Genomic DNA, 14004 nt, shown 5'->3' with positions numbered 1-14004 from the left:
TGATGCGTAGTGTCATGGCTGACCATATAGAAAGATTGTAGAGTCATGGTCCCGCCCCCTGAGGAGACATTACCATAGCAACGGTATATTAAAGCAGAATGCGTCACTATGGAGTCAGTAGTCAGCGCTGCTCTTCACCTCAGAAAGGGACCACCGCGCCCTTCTCTGTGTTTCTAAACCAGGGTCAGGGGTTGCTGGGGGCACCTTGAGCAATTTGCACCTCTCAGGTCCTTTACCTGACACAAATAAACTATTTTGGCTATCTGTAAGGGTCAAATTCTTACCACTGGTCAGCAATGTAAGAGGCATTCATCCCACTGACCACCAGACTAATGTACTAAAAGATGTGGATATAGTAATTACAGCTGGCATTTCCTGAAAACCTGAAAGTTATTTTGAAAGAATTCCCAATAATAAAAAGGTCGAAAAACACTACCTCAGGAGAAGCCAACGGGTCATGTGACTGCCTGAAAATGGAGGAAAAATATAAAGTCATCAATAAATAGTAAACGGAGGGCTGAGCCGGGAGCTAGGCCTCAAACTGGTTTTGAATCCTGCAATTCTTTTTCCAAAAGGGATTATTTATCCTGCCCAACATGTATTACACAAAAAGTCATTTCTGAGGGCTCTATAATATTTTTCACTATATAACTTTTTGAAATTTATTATATTTGTTATTATATTTTCATGCATTTATTGTGTTGCTATGAAGGGCTTGTTTTATAAAGCAGCAGTATGGCTGCACCCTCACAGACATGGTGGGTGAATTTTGCCACCCTAGGATAGGAAGTTTGTAACTAAGTGTGAAACCGGGCAGCACGGTGTCTCAGTGGTTAGCACTCTGGCCTTTGCAGTGCTAGATCCCAGGTTCTAATCCCGGCCGGGAGTTTGCAGGTTCTCCCCGTGTTTGTGTGGGTTTCCTCTGGGTACTCCGGTTTCCTCTCACATTCCAAAAACATGCAGTTAGCTTAATTAGCTTCCCCCCAAAATTGACCTTAGACTGTATTATAGACATATGACTATGGTAAGGACATTAGATTGTGAGCTCCTTTGAGTGACAGCTAGTGATATGACTATATAGCCATCACGGCGGGACTCAGAGTCTGGCCTAGTGTGCTCCCGCCCACCCCTAAAATGCCCAAGTGGCCATAAAAGTTTGCTGACCCCTGCACTAATATATCTATAATCGATCCGGCAATGATCAATATATCCTTGATGTTAAATAGTCGGAATGCAGGGAGTATCCAGAAACATTTAGGGAATATCATTCATTTTACGCCCTTGCACCAATCCTTATTGAACGGATTTCCAAACTGGATGGCAACACTTTGGAACACTCAGTGAGGAATAAACTATGCAACCATTGATTGCCCACCACACATTTAATATTAGGAATGACCTCAATTTATAAAACTGGGAATCTGACATTGCCTCAAATATTCCCAGGTGGGAATCAATTGCTGCCATTAAAACACGTAGACCCAGAAGAATCCCACCTGGGAATAAATATTCAGTCATTAAAAAAGATCCTAATTTCAAACAGATTTTTGCTCAGTTCGTTGCTTTTGTTTTCAAACTAAACATCAAATTTATATAAAAAAAAGTTGCAGCTTGTAAACGACAACTCCTACTAACATAAAAGTTTTTTTTAATAAAATGACTAAAATCAAAAATCTGCACTGGTGTCCCCATCCAAGCCCTCCTCCCTACACATGCATTTTTCATATCTAGAAGGGGACATTGATTTTCGCATTGAACACCTATCATTCACCCACCTTGTCTTTTGTATGACCCCTTTGTTCCATGGCCAATTGCTGGCCTGGTGCAGCTCCGAATGTACGGCTCGGCAGCACTATTGTTAAATGTGTCACCCATGATCCACCCAAAATTCTCATTTGATTCACATTCAATTCGATTAGAAAATCTATGAATCATGAGTAAAAGTTGATTCACACATTTTTTTTTATTTAGTAGCCAATATTATTATTACACAGTATATATATTTATATAGCACCAACATATTATGGAGCACTTTACAAAGTCCATAGTCATGTCACTAGCTGTCCCTCAATGGAGCTCACAATCTAATGTCCCTACTATAGTCATATGTCATTAGTACAATCTAAGGTCAATTTTGGGGGGAAGCCAATTAACCTAACTGTATGTTTTTGGGATGTGGGAGGAAACTAGAGTACCCAGGGAAAACCCATCCAAACTCGGGGAGAACCCGCAAACTCCATGCAGATAGTGTCCTGGCTGAGATTTAAACCTGAAACCTAGCGCTGCAAAGGCTGGAGTGCTAAGCTCTGAGCTACCAGGATGTCAGGTGGAAAGATTGTATCATTCAGAGTTTTGTGAGAGAGGGAAGAATATCTTTAAAGGATGTAAAACAGAAACAAAAAACGCTCCACTAATTCACATATTTTAATCAATATAAATGTGGAACATGTGTAAAAATTTGGGTAAAATTTTGGTCAATCAGGAAACATTTATTAATAGATCCCTATGTCTCTTTCTTAATAGGTAGAGTGACAGGGACAGTGGGGTGTGTAGGTGAGGTTGGGGGGAACCTAATAGATATCATTTTTTATTTTAGTGGTATTAGAATTATTTTTTTTTCTTTTTCACACTTATCATTGTTATTTAACTAACAACCTTGTCACCACTGTTTAGGTAATTGTTTAAAAAATGTTTTTTCTAATATTTTTCATGAACAGCATTGTTTTTCTTTTGATATTATGATTTATCTTTATTTGTGCCCACAATCCTTCAGCTCTCACTTAACTTGTACCGTCTTCCCAGTTTAATCAAGCATCATGCAGATGTTGTAAAGGCTTTCACAAAGGAGAGGGTTAGAAGGACTCAACAACTTCTACAGAAAGCGTTCTAGGAATTTGCCGTTATGTCAGTGTTCAAAATGGGTGAAAATAAAGCATCGTTAACTATATTACATCAACCAACGCAAATATTTCAAGGCCAAACATCTAAAAATTGCTTAGGAAAGCATGAAAGTTAAGTGGATGTAGAACTTCAACTATCAAGATGAATTCTTGGATTAGCTCTTCAAGTTGGCAGGCATTTCATGGGTATGTATGGTTTTTCATTTTGAATCAGTTGTTTCAGAATCCATGCCAGGTTTGCTGGATCACCCAGCTTCACTGATGAAAGTGTATCCTATCCCGCCTTGGGGAGCTTTAATAAATCAGGCCCATTGTATGCCCCACTCTACTGAATTTAATGCTGGCTTTTAAAGAAATGCTAAAAATCTATGCAGATCCTTGCCTGGGACTGGACATCCCTGCTTGAGATATTATTATTATTATTAATAAACAGGGTTTATATAGCGCCAACAAATTACGCAGTGGTGTACATTAAATAGGGCTTGCAAATGACAGACTAATACAAACAGTGATACAGGAGGAGAGGACCCTGCCCCGAAGAACTTACAATTTAGTAGGTGGGGGAATTTACACACAATAGGAGAGGGATAGATATGTAGACTCAAACAGCATATAGAGCTCAATATTATTGAGATAATAAGCTTTGTCAATAGGAGTCCAGGGGGGAAATAAACTCAAAATAAAAAAATACCACTTTTAATTACGCAGATCCTTCAATGGCGCTGGACCTTCCCTTGTCTGGTCCCACGTCGTTTTAGAATTTCTCTTCGTCCCAGAGGAAGCATCGGGCACCGCCATCTTAAGTCTTCTGTCTTCTTTTTGTCTTCTTGCTACCTCACCCGATCTCGACCTGCGCAGGTGCGAGATTGGGTAACGTACCCCTGTGTAAAGGGGAGAAAAAGGAGAGATGATCTCACCGCGCATGCTTGAGATTGGCATCTCTTTCCCCTTGGTCTTTCCCCTGCTCATGCTCGATCTCGAGCATGCGAAGAAGGGGCATCCAAAGCCCCCCAGGATGCGTGCCACAGCGATCAAGACTTAAAGGGGTGGTGCTGCCCCTTTTTTTTTCCCTTTACATATAATGGTTGTCTATCTTTTTATGTAAAGTGCAAATGTTGAGTTTAGATCCACTTTAAGAAGCCTTACAATTAGCAATTGTCCAGGAATGTGAATCCCCAAAGTCATAGAAGAACTTCTTAGATAGGTTGTAAAGAAAGAACTAAGCTAAACCTGGGGGAGAGCCAAGGTGAATGAATTTGGAAGTATAATTAGAAGTGGAAATTAGATTAAATTTATGGATTCAACTTGAGCCTCCACGGGGAAAAGGTGAATTTGAGCATTTGCAATCCGTTGTGAAATTTTGAGAACCACTTCGGTAGAAGTAAGGTAAGAGATGGGTCTCATAGGTCTTTTCGGGATTTGTGAACTGCTGCCATGAGGGATTTCATGGAGGTTCTGTTTATTGTATTTACTTAAATAAAATTGATGAGCTCTAATTGGGTTTATCTGAGCTTCAGTCCAATGTAAGCATTAGAAAATACTGCAATTTGGTAAAAACTTCAACGAAGAACAATATTTTCTACCAAAATATTGTGTACATAAGGCTTGGGGGGGATACTGATGTATATATAAGAGTTGGAATGGACGTTTTATTTCCTTTTTATCAATTTAAACATACCTAAGCTCAGAATTTTCACTTTATATAAAAGGGTAGACAACGCAGAGCTTCCCGGGATACCTATATCACAAAACCCCTGAGGCTCCTGGGTGCTCCTTCTGTACATGCCTGAGATGCTGGTCAAAAGGCTCGTCTGCGCAGTGAGATCGGCAAGTTTTTTTCCTATCTATGTCACCGGATCTCGCGCCTGGGTCGGGTGACATAGGAAGAAGAAGCCGTAAAAAGAGAAGATGGCAGCGCCCAGAGCGCCGTCCCAAAGACTGATACCAGGACAACGCAGGACCTGATAGAAGAGACCACTGGATGGATCGGACTGCCATGCAGGATTGAAGGTAAGTGTATTTTTGTTGTTATGGAGTACTTTTGAGTTTAGTTCCTCTTTATATCTACGTCATGGTGATTTTTTTTCCAGTTTAGTTACTAAGGCTAGAAAAAGTTTAAAGTGTAAATTGTCTATCGATGTTGGTCAGCAGCCTTTTTGTGAAGCTGATTTTTATGTCAACCTTTCTCCATGTAGTGACTGGAAGGAACAAAGCTGGGAACTATGGTGGGGAAATCTCACTTTTGGAGTACCCATACAACCAAAGACCAGCCCAGCCCACTGGTTTCACCCAATAAAAAATTTAGTTGGGTTGACCTTTTAAGAAGACACTTTTATGTTTGGGTTCAGGTTTAAATTGTAGAAGATCAAAATGTTATAAGGGAAATTACAAACCATTGTCATTTCTAGGTTCTGCTTTCATTCTAAGTGCTTTAGCAGGTTATTTGAAAGGTTAAAAATTCCTTGAAATCAGACACCAGCAGCTCCATAATCCTTTCCATCACTAGGATTAAACTAAGCTGATTGAGACTGCTCTACATACAAACTTGGAGTTGGTCATTTACAATCTTGCAGCATAAATGTATGGGGGAGCTTCTCTACCAATACACCATCATTTTAAAATTCACATTTCACGTTTTCATTCATTCTGAAGGCTCTTGTTCTCAGCAAATGTCAAGTAGCTTGGTTTAAGGCTGTAGGGCCAATTCACACGTGTTTTAATATACCAAGACAGCCCAATGCACAGGAATGATCCAAAAAAGGATTATGCAGCATTTATTTCCCACATAGGGCGTCATCATGCATTCATGTTTCAAAGACGCAACAGTAAGAAGAAATGTCTCCAATGTGAGTGGGCAAGACAGGTGTCCCCATTCAAATGATGTCACCAGGGTTGGTGTCACCCAGTGTAGTAGCTTATGGTGTCAACCCCCTATTAATGACCTTTTGCCTCTACCAGGTTCTGCACGCTACCACCTTAGGGCTAATCACATTCTGTAGTGTAGAACAGCGGAGGAGAGCACCAGAGGCAGTGAGGAATATGGAATAAGTTAAGTTTATCTTCTTATTCTCCATTCCCTAGGCAAAATGAACAGATAACCTATAAGACAGGAAAGAAGACCTACTACAGGGGAGTCAAACTCTGGCATCCTTTTTTTTTGGCCTCCAAAGGAATCCTAAATATGAATTGCAGCTGGTTCACCGCTGCATTAAAATAGCGCCGCTACTACAATTCCCTGCATGACTTGCATATATAGACCAGCCTATAGAGAGTCTATAGACTCTGCCTATGCCTGTACCTGCATTGAACTGTTTTATAGGCGCAAGTAATGCCGGGAATGGCATCCCCGGCATTATTTCCGTCTAAAGACCAGCGGCCTCTCTGCCTATGCATGGCCCCAAATCGCACTATTTTAAAGATGCAGGGAATTGTAGTAGCAGTGCTATTTCAGTGAAAAGGGAGTTCCAGCCACTCATAACATTACGCCCCACATTGGAATGTTTTCTTGATGCAGGGATTTGTAGTATGGGTGCTACTACAGTTTCAAGTTTGGCCCGTGACTTTGTCTAAGTTTTAAGTTTTGGCCCACTGTGTATTTGAGTTTGATACCCCTGACCTACTACAATGATAACATTTTTTTTCCTTTAAGAATTCAGCTTTTTTATTTTTTTTTATATTTTATTTTATATTTATTAATATAATTGATTTTATTATATATATATATATATATATATATATATATATATATATATATATATATATATATATAAAATTTTATTTATTGATTTTTATTCTTTTATTACTCTCAATAAAAAGTTAATAACATAGGTTCAGAAATACTACTACCACATGCCCTTTGTCAAAGTGAAGCCACTGACCCACTGGAGTGTTTTCCCTCCCCTCTCTCCAATAATACTTCAAAATGTTGTGATCTTTCAACTTTAAAATAAGGGATTTCTGCTTAATTTTTGTCAATATTCTCCCCACATCAAAAGGTCTAACCCCTCATAACACTACTCAAAATTAAAAAAAAAAAAAAGTAGACTTTTACTTTAGGTGACTTAGGCAAACTTAATCATAACTACTTCTCTGTAATGTCAAACAATCCTTGCTCATACTTATGGAGAAGTACTTCCTTTGGTGGTTTTCCGATAAAGGCAATATGTGGTTACATCAGGGCTCTCACTAGATAAAAAAGGAAGTTATTTTACATTTTATTTTCAGTGTTGTAAACATTTTAAATATGTAGTGCCTTCTAAAAAAAAACACTTTACCTAATTTAATTTTTCTACTTTTTTGTGTTCCCTTTCAATTTGCATTCCTTTTCTTGCACGTCCATAGATTCACACCAAGTCTGAGGCATTTAGTTTACATTGACTTGCGTCAAGGACTGTTTTTTTTTATTCAATGCATTGCATTGCCCTTTTGTTTTGTTTTTTTTCTTTTGTTTTCACATGTTGAATTGATTTACAAAATGTTTGACCACAGGATACAGAATGCATTATTTTTCTTGTTCATTGACCCCAGCAGCAATGGGAAGGCCCTCAAAGGAAAACCATGAAAACGGGGAATTAAATGAACAGTTTATTATTATTTTTATTATTGTTATTATTAAATATTAATATTATTAAAGCAGAAATAATAATAATAATAAACAGTATTTAAATAGCGCCAACATATTATGCAGCGCTGTACATTAAATAGGGGTTGCAAATGACAGACAGATACAGACAATGACACAGGAGGAGGAGAGGACCCTGCCCCGAAAAGCTTAGCGCTACACAAATGTAGATTGCAACATTCAGGTGGGCAAACTGTAAGTGAATGACTCAGGACATCCTTTTAGCTCAGATCCGTGCTCGGTTGGTGTCGATAATGCCATTTAAACTTAAGCTGCATACACACTTCCAATAGTTATCCTTGGAAACTAACAACTGACCGACCAAAAACCGACCAACGACTGACCAATGACACCAACGAACGAGGATTGTCATTGGAAATGAACGACCGTCACGACGGATCTGATTGGCAGACCAACGTTCACTATCTATCGTGTGTACAGTCGTTCATTGATCGTGCATGTTTCTGCAGTACACTTTCTCCTTTCCATGTCACTCCCCACATCGTTCAAAGGATCGTATCTAGTGTGTGTACATTATTGGTGGGTTATATTTGACCAATCGTTGATCGGTCGTAGCTTTTTTTATGTAGCCTTCAAGTTTGCTGGAACCTAAGAAGCCCATTAGATGTGAAAAGTAAAGGGAATTCAGAAAAAAAAAGATCTGGGTCATCCCAAGGTACTATGGTATCCTAAAGTACTCTGGCCCTGATTTAATAATGCTCTCCAAGGCTGGAGAAAATACATTTTCATCAGTGAACCTGGGTGATCTATCAAACCTGGAATGGATTTCTTAAAAGTAATTTGCTATTTGTTAGCAAGCGTTTTTATTCCTGGTACAGATCCATTCCAGGTTTGCTGGATTACCTAAATTCACTGATGAAAGTGTATCCTCTCCATCATTGGAGAGCTTTAATAAATCAGGCCCTATGTGTATGATGCCACAGGAATGGTAGGTGTAGTCAAATTGTGGGAGGGATCAAGTGTATGTAATGTATATATTGTAGTGGTCAGTTGCATGTATTGTACATGTATTGAGTGCAGGGGTCAGAAGTATCCAATGTACACATTGCAGGGGTCAGGTGTCTGATACATTCAGAATGCAGGGGTCAAGTGTAGGTAATGAACTGAGCAAAGGGATTGAAAATATGTAACACGAATATGTAATGTACAAAGTGCAAGGGTCAGGTGTATGCAATGTACAGAATGCAGGGGTCAAATGTATGTAGCATACACAGTGCAGGGGACAAGTATATGTAATATACAAAGTGCAGGAATCAGGTGTGTGCAACATACAGAGTCCGAGGATCAGGAGCATACATCACTCCTATGATTCATTTTACCACCCTTATTTTTGGATCACAACAGTGCCACAATACAACTTCTGTTACCACATTTATACTCTCACACACTGTATACTGTCCCGCTTGGGGAGACAGGGCCACCAGGGGGTGCTATGGCTTGCACAAAGTTGGTGTGAGCCCTGAGAAGGGACAAGGTGCAGAATCTAAGCCAGGCATGTCCAAAGTCTGGCCCGGGGGCCAGAAGCGGCCCGTGTTCAGATTTCCACCGGCCTGCAGCCTCTGTCGTCACAGGGAATCTCCTACATCATTATAGTGGGCGTGTGCTGCCCACTATAATGACCACTCTGATTCCGTGCTCTGCACAGAGCCTGTACTGACACTGGACTCCACGTCGCCCTGGTGGGCGTGTACGGGACCCGCGCGGACTGTGCCCACACCAACCCTGGTTAGTGGTCGGCCCCCACACATTTTCACCTCTCCAAATCTGGTCCTCTTTGCAAAAAGTTTGGACCAGGTCTTCTCCAGAGCCTCTAGTGGTGAGGATGTTGTGCTGCTGATTACTACCAGGTTGCAGTCTTTGGGCACACCAAGGTGGGCAAGATGAAACACGGTACTAAATCACTAAGTAGAAGATTTGTCAAGGAAGGCTGGGGACGAGGCAGGCAGCAAGCAAAAGCGGTCAGGTCACAAGCCAGGGGTCAAATGCCAGGGATCCAGGAAATAGACACCAGTGACACAGGGGCCACTGCAAACACAGGGGACACTGGAAGCAACAGGAGCCACAGGTGACACAGGAATATCCACAGACAGACAGGAACACTGGAACAGCACAAGGGAACTGCCTGGGAAACAACAGACTGGGCAATAAGCGGTTAAGACAGGAGCGGGACAGGGAAAACATTGAATTAACCAACAGGTGTACAGGAAAGGCTCAGCAGAGCTAGGGGGGTCGGCACTAGTGGAGACACATAACACGAACTCTGAGTGCTGTGTCGGAGCTAGATAAATAGCCAGGGATGATTCAGAGGCTATTTCCTAACTGCATTATGAAATAAAGAAATGGAGGCCTGATCTGGTCTATTAGCAGGCAAACATTCAAAGCTGATTGTCATAGTAAAACATATAAAAAAGGAATTTTTTTTTATAGGACTTCGCTAAATATAGTTTTCTTCATATTTACTACTAGATGTGCATGTGAGATAGAATAAAATAATAATAAACATCACCATGTTAATCAAGTACACTCCAATCATGCGTTACATCATGACATTTCTCTCAGGATACACTACAGACGGACAGAATTCAGGTTTCTGCAAGCACGGGACATTTGCAGAACTCATTTATTTCACAATTTTACCAAAAAGGTTAGGGCGAGTTTTACAAATGGGGAACGATTTGCTCTCAGACTATTACCTCCTTTGTTTTTTGGAGTCACTGTCACACACAGTAAGAGTTGTTTGCCGCTATCAAGGCATTTTTACAGTTTAGATGGAACTTTACATGAGCTGTTGACATGGAACAGCTTGACACATTTCTTATCTAAAGACCAAGAGACCACTTCAGCCAAAGAATATAATAGGAAAAGCATGGGAACTTGACTCAGGAGCAAATCCTCATCTTCATTGTTTGTTCCAGAAAATAAGAAATTCTGTGTATTTGTAGGCATAGACTGTTAACCCGGACTTGGCTGATCTGTAAAAATGATGACTAATGTGGGTAAATTATAATTTGAATTTTGTGCTAACCCTTTCACTACTCATATCATCTGTTTTATGTAAAACATACTTTAATGGGTGAAATAAAAATTATACCTATCTACCACATTCTCACATGCCCACATGGTCTAGACAAGGATGACACCACTATCTTTCAGGGAATATTCCTGTTTAAGGCTACGTACACAGGTCAGATAATTCTCATCTGATAATCGCCTAAGGGCTGATATCGGACCAAAATCTGGCAAATGTGTACAGCGTTCGCCGTCCTTTGTTCATGGATCCGTCCTGGTGGATCTATGAACGATGGTAATGGAATTGAAGGGAAAAGGGTGCCTCTCCGTCGTTCTTCCCCTCCTCATTTCATAGAATGGTGTTGTATGTACACCGCTCGTTCATGCATCGCTCAGTCTTTTGTCGTTGGAAAGGATCGTGAATTATCCTGTACAATGACCATTATCGAATGTGTGTACCCAGAGCAGCAGAAAACATCCAGTAATCTACCAACAAAGCATCTTCTTGTGAGATTTTGCCTGCTCTGCATTCCATGGAATCCTCCTGGAAATATGGAGACGTCATCCCCACCTCAGCACTGGAGGGAAATGGGGGTAGGGTATAATAATGGGGGTAGGGTATAATAATAAATGGGGGTTAAGTATAATTCTAACTTTGCTCTTCGAAGGTATGTTTTCCACCTACATATAGTGATCTATAGTGATAGAGCTTTAGTATACTTTTTTCTTCCCTAGGCCAACTAGCTTGGGCTGCCCACCTTTCCCTGACGAATTCTGTATGCCCTCTAATACAGCGGTCACCAACTGGTGGTCCGCTAGTATATTTTGGTGGTCAGGGTTTCTGGCCAGTGCATCCCTAAGCGGAGTCAGGAGAAGGACCCTGCTGGGGGGGTCGTAAGGACATGTCCCTTGTACGGATCCCAGGCTCAGGGAAGTCGTGGGTTGTGTCTCTGCACACAGCCTGCTCACTCTCCCATTGCAGGATCAGACCTGGGATGGGAGATTGGGCAGGTTCGGGCATCATGATGTCACTGAAGGGGAAGTTTCTTCCCCTTTAAGTGACATTTGCCTCCCCGCGCAAGCGCAGTCCGGTGCCGGTAAATTTAGTGGTCCGCCTGCCTGAAAAGTTTGGCGACCACTGCTCTAATATCTGCTTCTGCTACCTGGTCGCATGACCTCTGCTCCCCTTTCCCAGGTAGGGAAGGACAGGGCCCATGTGACCCGGACAAGTAAGTGGGGGGTAAAAGTCAGCCAGTCACATGAGGTTGCTCAAAGACTGTGACCTCTGCAACTTCTGCTAAACCTCCCCAGATTGTTCCTGATTTATGATTTAAAAATCTTATATTCAATGACTGAAATGTGATACTTATTTATCAATGTGTTCCATATGGCCAAAAAGTTTGCAGCCACCTGACCATCTTACCTATATATGCATCTCTTTCCAAAACCATTGGCATTATTATGAAGTTGCCCCCTTGTTCCTTCTTTCTTGATTTCTATAACATCTGAATATCTAAAAAGGCGTTCTGCAAGATTTGGAAAATTTCATTCAGCATTTGTGAGGTCAGTGTGCTGATGTTGCATGAGGAGACCGTCTCACAATGTCATCCAGTGCATTCCCAAGGTGTCCATCAGGGCCGAGGCCAATGCTTTATGCAGGAGACGCAGGTATTTTGTATTGACCTTTTAATACCATGTCTTTATGGAGCTGGCTTTGTACATAGGGGCATAGTTATGCTGGTACAGAAAATGATCTTCCCCAATTTGATCTCAATTATCTTTGGTCATATAGTAGGTCTATAGGGATTTAGCTTACATTGACATGCGTCAAGGACTGTTTTTTTTTTATTCAATGCATTGCATTGCCCTTTTGTTTTGTTTTGCACTGATTTACAAGATGTTTGACCACAGGACACAGAATGCATTATTTTTCTTGTTCATTGACCCCAGCAGCAATGGGAACGCACTCCAAGGAAAACCATGAAAAGGGGCAATTAAAATGAACAGTTTATTATAATTATTTTCATTATTATTAATAATAAAATAATAGACAGTATTTAAGTAGCGCCAACATATTACGCAGCGCTGTACATTAAATAGGAGTTGCAAATGACAGACATTTTCTAAATGCCATTGTATGCTATTGTAAGAAAAGCAACCTTCACTGAAAAAAATCCGACCTCAGTTATCTTTGGTCATATAGTAAGTGCGATGGTCAGACCTCAGCAAGCTTTTGGCTATGCACTGTATATAAATATCTCATATTCTCTAAAGAAATGTCTATCTATAGAGCCCTGTATACTAGTCTAGATAAGTCTAGTTTACTATTAATAATAAATAATATGCATGAGTTTTTTTTCTTTTAGATGAACGTTTCATTACAAGTCTAACTTTCACCAGCACCTCACAAACTTACCAAAGTTCCAAATAATTAGAATTTGGTCTGAGTTCATGCTTTTTTACACTGATTTGAAAGGAGAGCTTGTCTCCCTTCTCTAACTGACCAAATATTATTATTATTAAACGGTATTTATATAGCGCCAACATATTACACAGTGCTGTACAATAAATAGGGGTTACAAATGACAGACAGATACAGACAATGACACAGAGAGGACCCTGCCCTGAAGAGCTTACAATCTAGAAGGTGGGGGAAGTAGCACACAATAGGAGGGGGATATGTAGTGGTGGAAAGTAGTGAGGGTTTATGAGACAGAAGAAGACGGGTAGGTGAGGTTGAAACGTTGGGTTTTGAGGGCTCTTTTAAATGAGCAGAAAGTAGGAGAAAGCTGAAAAGGATGAGGAAGACCATTCCAGAGAGTCGGGGCAGCTCTAGAAATGTCTTAGAGCTGTGCGTGTGAGGAAGTTATGAGTGAGGAAGTCATTAGTAGGTCATTGGAGGAGCAAAGAGAGCAGCTAGGGGGGGATTTATCTATCAGGTCAGAAGGGTAAGTGGGACAAGAACTGCGGAGGGATTTGAAGGCAATGGCAAAAAGGCCAATAAAGAGAACTACAAAAAGATGCAGCAGAAGAAGAGACGTGGGAAGGCTGTGTATGGGGTAAGTGTGTGGGAGAAATAGATGAGGCTGGCTGAAGTGTTCATAATAGATTGTAGAGGGGAGAATTGGGTTAGTGGAATACCAGAGAGAAGGAGGTTACAGTAGTCCATACGAGAAATGATAAAGGGGTGTAGAAGGAGTTTTGGGGCCTCTGGGGACAGGTAGGGGTGAATTTTGGAGATGTTGCACAGGTGAAATTGACGGAATCGGGAAATGTTCTAAATATAAGGGGTAAATGAGAGGGCGGATTCAAAGGTTACAATGTGCCTGAGCGGAGGGACTAATAACAGTGTTATAACATTTAGAAATATAATATAGTCAAATATGACTTTGAAGAAATCTATTCCAGGTTTTCTGGATCGCCCAGCTTCACTGATGAAAGTGTATCCTCTCC

The sequence above is a fragment of the Pyxicephalus adspersus genome, chromosome 9 (genome assembly GCF_032062135.1).
Source record: "Pyxicephalus adspersus chromosome 9, UCB_Pads_2.0, whole genome shotgun sequence".
Taxonomy (NCBI): domain Eukaryota; kingdom Metazoa; phylum Chordata; class Amphibia; order Anura; family Pyxicephalidae; genus Pyxicephalus; species Pyxicephalus adspersus.
This window is presented reverse-complemented; position numbering follows the sequence as displayed.